Source organism: Myotis brandtii, unplaced genomic scaffold (genome assembly GCF_000412655.1).
Source record: "Myotis brandtii unplaced genomic scaffold, ASM41265v1 scaffold150, whole genome shotgun sequence".
NCBI classification, from domain to species: domain Eukaryota; kingdom Metazoa; phylum Chordata; class Mammalia; order Chiroptera; family Vespertilionidae; genus Myotis; species Myotis brandtii.
In genome coordinates, this window is record NW_005355411.1 from 227,169 (window position 1) to 235,420 (window position 8,252).

Below are 8,252 nucleotides of genomic sequence, written 5' to 3' on the forward strand. Positions count from 1 at the left end.
TAAAATTTTACTCATGATGAGAGTAATTGTCACTGTTTAAAACTTATATAATCAAAGGCAAGGTGAGTAGAAATATTGCTGATGGTGTCCTGCCCACAATGGCTTGTGAAGTATATTTTCTGTTCAGACTTGTGACAGAATGCTTTTTCATTCAAGGCTTCTCTTCATTTGCGAAAGACCACCAAATTGAATGTGTTCATGAGTTATTTCTGCATGGATTTGTGGCAAATAAGGCAACATGAATTATGCAATCTATGCCATGTTCCTGACAGAGAAAAGTATTTCTCTAGTGTGAACTGACATCTATCGAAGTCTTACTTTTGGGGCAGATGCTTTCAAACAATTAGAAATATTCATACATTCATCATGATAGGGACTACTTCCAAGTAAGAATTTCCTACTGTCACATTCATAGTATTTATGTCAAGATAACCTTTATAGACATATAATGTCCTAAAATATTTTCATCAAGGTTGATTGTATCACTTGTTTTGTAAAATTTTTCATATAAAATATGAGGTAATTGACCAAGAAAGACAGTACCACATTCTTTGCAGTAACATATTCTTTTTTCCCTATCTCTCTTTTTGCATCAAGTTATTCTTCATTGCATACTATTATCTTGAGGGCCTACAACTGGCAACAGGCTTACCCCAAAGCAACTACCTGTGAAATCTCTTATGTTTAACAACTGACAAGTGGTCAAAAGCTGTCCCACAATTGCTACACTCTTAGGGCCTCCCGACTGTATGTTTTCTTTGATGAACATAGAATCCTGAGTTTGTAGAGAAAGTTTTACCACATTCATTACATTCATAGGATTTCTCTCTCATGTGAATTCTCTGATGGATGAGATCATTGTTGCTAAAAGAGAATTTTGTACATTTAGTACATGCAAAGGAAGTGTTTCCTGAGTGAAATCTCTGATGTTTTACAAGGCATGTCTTTCTTCTAAAGCAGTGGTTCTCAACCTTCCTAATGCCATGACCCTTTAATACAGTTCCTCATGTTGTGGTGACCCCCAACCATAAAATTAATTTCGTTGCTACTTCATAACTGTAATTTTACTACTGTTATGAATCGTAATGTAAATATCTGATATGCAGGGTGTATTTTCATTGTTACAAATTGAACATAATTAAAGCATAGTGATTAATCACAAAAACAATATGTAATTATATATGTGTTTTCCGATGGTCTTAGGCGACCCCTGTGAAAGGGTCATTCGACCCCCAAAGGGGTCGTGACCCACAGGTTGACGACCCACAGGTTGAGAACCACTGTCCTAAAGCCTTCACCACAATTATTACATGTGTGTAGGGCTGCTCTGTAGCATGAGTTTTGCTCATGTACACATAGAATCTATATATAGAGAAAAGCCTAAGTAACTGAACGATCGGTTGCCATGATTACACTGACCACCAGAGGGTAGATGCTCAATACAGGACTGCACCCTGGTGGTCAGTGAGCTCCCACAGCCAACCTCCCATAGCCCAGAAAGGCCCTGATCACCGACCATGCCGAGGGACCCCACCTGAGCACGAATTCGTGCACCAGGCCTCTAGTATTTTTCATAATGAAGCCTTTCATACATTCATTGCACATAATTTCTCTTAAGTATGAGTTTGCTGATGTAAAGTGAGGTCAGTGTTCATGGTGAACCCTTTTCCACACAAATTACATATATAGGGATACTCTCCTGTATGTTTCAGCTGATGTCTAATGAGATTTTGCTTCGCTGTGAAACCTTTCCAGCATACACTACATACATACGGTTTCTCTCCTGTATGAGTTCGTTGATGTACAATCAATTGCATTTTCACTGGGAAGCCTTTTCCACATTCACTGCATACATAGGGTTTCTCTCCCGTGTGCATTCGCTGATGTACAATCAGACAACTCTTCACAGTGAAGCCCTTCCCACATTCATTGCACGTATATGGTTTATCTAAATTATGACTTCGCTGATGTACAGTGAGATCACGCTTCATGGTGAAACCTTTTTCACACACAACACATACATAGGGCTTCTCTCCAGAATGCCTTCGCTGATGTCCAATAAGACAGTGCTTCATTGAGAAGCCTTTCCCACATTCACTGCATAAAAAAGGCTTTTCTCCTGTGTGAGTTCTCTGATGTGTAGTGAGATTAAACTTTGTAGAGAAGGTTTTTCCACACAGATTGCAACCATAGGGTTTCTCTCCTGTATGAGTTCGCTGATGTGCAATAAGACGACTCTTCTCAATAAAGCCTTTTCCACATTCAGGGCATGTATAAGGTTTCTCTCCTGTATGGGTTTTCTGATGTATAGTGAGACTAAACTTTGTAGAGAAGGTCTTCCCACATAGACTGCATCCATGGGGTTTCTCTCCTGTATGAGTTCGTTGATGATAAATGAGCCGAGACTTTTTGATGAATGCTTTTCCACATTCACTGCACATATAAGGTTTCTCTTTCATGTGCATTTTCTGATGTCTATTGAACTGGGATGTCTTGAGGAAGGTTTTGTCACATTCAGTGCATTCATTCTGTTTGAGTCCCGTGTGTATTTTCTGATGTTCAGTAAGCCTGGATTTTCTGAGAAAGGCTTTCCCACACAGACTGCACCCATAAAATTTCTGTCTAGTATGAACTCTCTGATGATCAGTGAGCTGAGACATCTTCATAAAGGCTTTCCCACTTTCAATGCACACATGGGCTTTCTCTACATTGTGAGTTTTCTGTTGCTGAATGACCCAGGATTGATTATTAATGAGTTTGGTACTAACTGGCAACATGATTTCAGTATAAAATTGTTCATGGTTAGCATGAAGAATACATATTCCATCTCCCTTCAACTCCACAGAATTCTTTACGTTACAGCTTCTATTTTGGCTTTCAAAATTTTCATTTGATTTTAAAGGTTTTTCACTTATCTCAAACATATCATTGCAATTTTGCTTGAATAGAGAATGATCTTCACTCTGATTAACAGTATCTGCTAACATACTATGTTCACAGCCTCGGTCGACCCTCTTCTGAAGGCTTTGGATTTGCACGTGATGCTGCAGAAGATCATCCACCTTCCTGAGTTCTAGGACAGAAGAGAACAGGGAATCATTCTGGAATCCCTCACAATCCTTGTTTGAAATAAAACCGCTTTGTAAAAAGCCGTCATGTGAAGTAACTATTTAGTGACAATCCTATATGATATAAAATAAAAAATATATTTGATCTTTATGCATAGTTCTTCACATTGAGGTTGTGAAACCACTACAAATTCCTAAGTGACAGAAGTATCTTTTGTTCTACAATAAAAACAGCTGAGTTTATGCTAATGAGATGAGAGCACAGGGCTCCTACATACTCTCAGGATAGAGTTAGTCACTAGAAAGACCAAGTGATTTAATGGTTGGACTTCCAGCCCTACTAACTGACCTCTTAGAAAGGAGAAAAGGCCTAGAGATTAAGGCTCTATGAAAATTCTTAACTAGATCAGTTTCTGGGTTAGTGAATACATCCTTGTGACCAATGGGTGGTTGGTTCACCTTAGCTCAATAAAGACAGAACCTCCTGTATTCAGAAATATTTCAAACCTTGTCCCATGTACCTATCCATCTGTATCTTTTATTAAAAAAAACTCAGTGGATAGAGCATCAGCCTGCGGACTCAAGAGTCCCAGGTTCGATTCCGGTCAAGGGCATGTACCTTGGTTGTGGGCACATCCCCAGTAGGGGGTGTGCAGGAGGCAGCTGATCGATGTTTCTCTCTCATCGATGTTTCTAACTCTCTATCCCTCTCCCTTCCTCTCTGTAAAAAAATCAATAAAATATATTTAAAAAATAAAAATAATAAAAAAAACACCACTAAACCTAAGTATTTCTCAGAGTTCTGTGACCTGCTCTAGCAAATTAATTTAATCCAAGGATGGGACTCATGACACCTGCAATTTATAGCCAGTTGGTCAGAAGCACAGGTGACAAAATGGACTTGCCACTGACATCTGAAGTGGGACTTGTCTTATGGCACGGAAGTCACAACTTGTAGTGTCTGATCCCATTTCTAGGTAGATAGTGTCAGAACTGAGTTAAATTTGTAGGAAACCCAAGTTTAATAATTCTAGGTATAGACACATGAAGCAAAGTAATGAAGGCAATCATAGTCTGTGTGACATGGTGAAAGGAACAATGGAGATGGGGGAGGTGGGTGAAATCAGGATTTACAGGGTGGAGCAAAAGTAGGTTTACAGTTGTTCCTATGTGAAATGAAACAGTATTCTACAATAATAACATAAGAATAAACTCTGTGTTTCGCTTAGTCACCACTGTACACCTACTTTTGCCTACCGTGTATTTAATGAGAAGACAACGCCATAGCTGGATTGGCTCAGTGGACAGACCATCGGCCAGCAGACTAAGGGTCCTGGGTTTGATTCCGGTCAAGGGTTCATGCCCAGGCTGCGGGCTCGATCCCCAGTAGGGGGCGTGCAGCAGGCAACTGATCCATGATTCTCTCTCATCACTGATGTTTCTCTCTCTCTCTCCCTTTCCCTTCTTCTCTGAAATCAATAAAAATATATATTTTTAAAAATAAAAAATAATAAATAAATAAAAGACAAAGTTCACTGATTGGCTCAATGGGAGAAGGAAGAAGAGGTAAAGAAAGTGAGGACTCAAACATTACTCCAGGAATTACGTGGCTTGATTGACTAGGTAGGTGCAATGCCTCCCAAAGAAACGAGGAAGATTCTTCAAGTCCAGAATGAGGGGAAAAGCTCAAGTGCATTGTGAAACAAAGTTTAAGGTGATTATTACAAATCTAAGTACAAACATGAAGACATTGGTTGGGTATATATTTTTTAAAAGGTCTTATCTGAAAATAGCAGTGTGGAGCCCATCAACATATTTAAATTCTACGAAGAAAGAGTCCTAAATGAGACTGTGTTCCAAAACATGTAGAATAAAAAGTGGACGCACAGGTAGTGTTTTGGAATTCAGTGAGCCCTCGGAAGGGAAGCAAACAAACATTGGCTATGTGATCAGTGCATACCTGCAGACCCAGGTGCACAGAACAAACTCACGGTGAGTAAGGATGTGGCTCCTCAGAATCTGATTTCCAGATCAGCATAACAGACTATTGAGAGTTATCATCGTCCAAAAACTTGCCATTCTTCTTCATTCTGCAGACAACTTAACTCTCCCAAAGAAAGAATCTCCAACTTAGACAAAAGCTTCTATAATCAAAACTCCAATTAATGGTCTGGCTGGAACATACTGTCCTATGTTCCTATATACAGAGGGATGGATGACATGCAGTGAAGTGTTAACTCAGCAGGCCTGGGTCACACCATCCCTGAGCATTCCAAAGGAAGGGCTGTCCCTGACTGATTACTAGAAGATAACCTCAGATTCCCTGGAACATCCTGCCTGATATAAGTATCTTTTTAAGGCAGAGGTCTTAAGGCCATTCCAGATAGTTTCTGTGAACAATGTGATTTATGGGGAGGACATATTTTTGTGTGTCTGAGTCTTTGGACAACACTGTAACCCCTTGACTTCAGGGGGCTACACATACCAGCTGGGTCAGCTCCCCTAGTTGGTAATCCTTCACACTTGTTGTCAAACATCACTGCTGGGAGAATTCAGCAATTTTTAAAAACACAATAAACAATTATTATCTGTTTCCATGGGACAGGGGTCCAAGCATAGCCTAACTGGGGCCTTTTCTCAGGGACACAAGACTGGGTAAAGGCCTGGCCAGGCAGCTCAGTTGTTTAGAGTGTCCTCTCGATACAAGTTTGTGCATTCGATCCCCGGTCAAAACACACACAAAAAGCAACCAATGAATGCATAAATGGGTGGAACGACAAGTTGATGCTTCATTTCTCTCTCTTCTCAAAAAAAAAAAAGAAAAAGAAAAAGAAGTACGTAAAGCTGTCAGCCAGGGCTGTGATCTGACCTGGACCTGGGGAACCTCTTCCAGACGCACTGGCTGTTGGCAGAATTCAGTTCCTGTGGTTGTAGGACTGAGGCCCTTAGCTGCCTGAGTCTGCATGCTGTTTCCTGATAGCTGACCTTCTCCACAACATGGCACTTTGTTTTAAAGCTAATAGGACAGCACCTCTGCTATTTCTGCTTCTTGTCTCTTAACTCTAGACACTTTTATTTATTTATTTTTTAAAATATATTTTATTGATTTTTTTACAGAGAGAAATGGAGAAGGATAGAGAGTTAGAAACATCGATGAGAGAGAAACATCTATCAGCTGCCTCCTGCACACTTCCCACTGGGGATGTGCCCGCAGCCAAGGTACATGCCCTTGACCGGAATCGAACCTGGGACCCTTGAGTCCGAAGGCCGACGTTCTATCCACTGAGCCAAACAGGTTAGGGCTAGACACTTTTATTTTAAAAAATATATATATTTTTATTGATTTCAGAGAGGAAGGGAGAGGGAAAGAGAGATCGAAACATCAGTAATGAGAGAATCATCAATTGGCTGCCTCCTGCATGCCCCCTACTGGGGACCGAGCCCACAACCCAGGTACGTGCCCTGACTGGAATCAAACCTGGGACCCTTCAGTCCATAGGCCAACGCTCTAACCACTTAGCCAAACCAGCCAGGGCAACTTTAGACACTTTTAAAAGGCTCCCCTAATTAGGTCAGACAATTTAGCCCTTTTCATGTGACTCCTGCATTATTTCCTATGCACCTTTTATCTTTGATCATTTTGATCTCTATTGCTTTACCATCAAAAATTGTAACCATAAGTCTAACAGGACACTCTTCCCCTTGATAATACCTACCTTCCACACCACAGGCAAAGCGGTCCATTTTAAGAATTAGTTAAATAATGCCACTCCTCTACCAAAAATCCTCACTGGTTTCTCAACTCATTTGGAATGAAAGCAAGGTCTTAAATGACCAATATCTCAAAACTTCCAGCTGCCACCCCACTGTCTTCATTTCCAGTCATTTTCCCTCTTGCTCATTATAGTCTATGAAGACAAATTTCCAGGAAGTTCCACAAACACATTCCAGATTCAACTCTTTAAACTTCCCTTCGTCTCACATTTGGAAAACTCCATATTCCTGGCTCATATCCCTCATCTACGTGCTTAAAGGCACCTTACCAAAGAGCCATTCCCACTGCTAAAGCTCAGATCTGGATAAACACCCACTGTGTCACCGAGTGTGTTAATTTCCCTTAGAGCAATTTTTACCTAAGATATATGTTAATTACTGGATATATAGTACTTGTACTGAGCATAAAAGCAACATGGAGAGTAAGGACAAGGTCTGTTTATTTCTATCTTTTCTTGTAGTACTCTTAGGTTCAAAAATATTACGCTATCAGAATGCAAGCATTAGCACTAGCTGGTCTGGCTCAGTGGATAGAGCATTGGCTTGCGAACTGAGGGGTCCTGGGTTCGATTCCGGTCAAGGGCACATGCCTGGGTTGCCACCAGCTCGATCAGTAGGGGACATGGCAGGAGGCAGCTGATCAATGATTCTCTCTCAATGATGTTTCTAACTCTCTCTCCCTCTCCCTTCTTCTCTGAAGTCAGTAAAAATATATATTTAAAAAATTAAAAAAGAATGCAAGCTTTAAAAAAAAAGAGCAATCACATCAATTGCAGGAAACAATCACAGGTATGGGACACATTAAAGAGTGTGCAGAAAAAGAACAGAAACTTTCTAATCAAGATTATAGCCTATTGCCCGGCTGGCTTGGCTCAGTGGTTGAGCGTGGACCTATGAACCAAGATGTCATAGTTTGATTCCTGGTCAGGGTACATGCCAGGGTGGTGAGCTTGATCCCCAGTAGTGGGCGTGCAGAAGGCAGCCAATCAATGATTTTCTATTATTGATGTTTCTATATCTCTCTCACTAGCCCTTCCCTTCCTCTCTGAAATCAGTAAAAATAAATTTTTAAAAATGATGATAGAGTATACGAAGATCACTAAAAGAGAAACTGCAATTTCATGATAGGAATGCTGGTTATCTAAAACTAAGAGTCATCAGAATATGATGGGAGAGCAATCAATTTTATTTTTACATTCTGGAAATGAATACCTGGAAAATGCAATCAAGAAAACAATTCCAGCCCTAGCCGGTCTGGCTCAGTGGAAAGAGCCTCGGCCTAAGGACTGAAGGGTCCCAGGTTTGATTCCAGTCAGGGCACGTTCCTGGGTTGTGGGCTCGGTCCCCAGTAGGGGGCGTGCAGGAGGCAGCTGATCGGTGGTTCTCTCTCATCATTGATGTTTCTATCAC

At 40.7% G+C, this 8,252-nt stretch overlaps 1 pseudogene; it reads right to left on the reverse strand.

The window, feature by feature from the left end:
- The window catches only part of LOC102258493, a 43,237-nt pseudogene continuing 34,985 nt past the window's right edge, over positions 1–8,252 (reverse strand).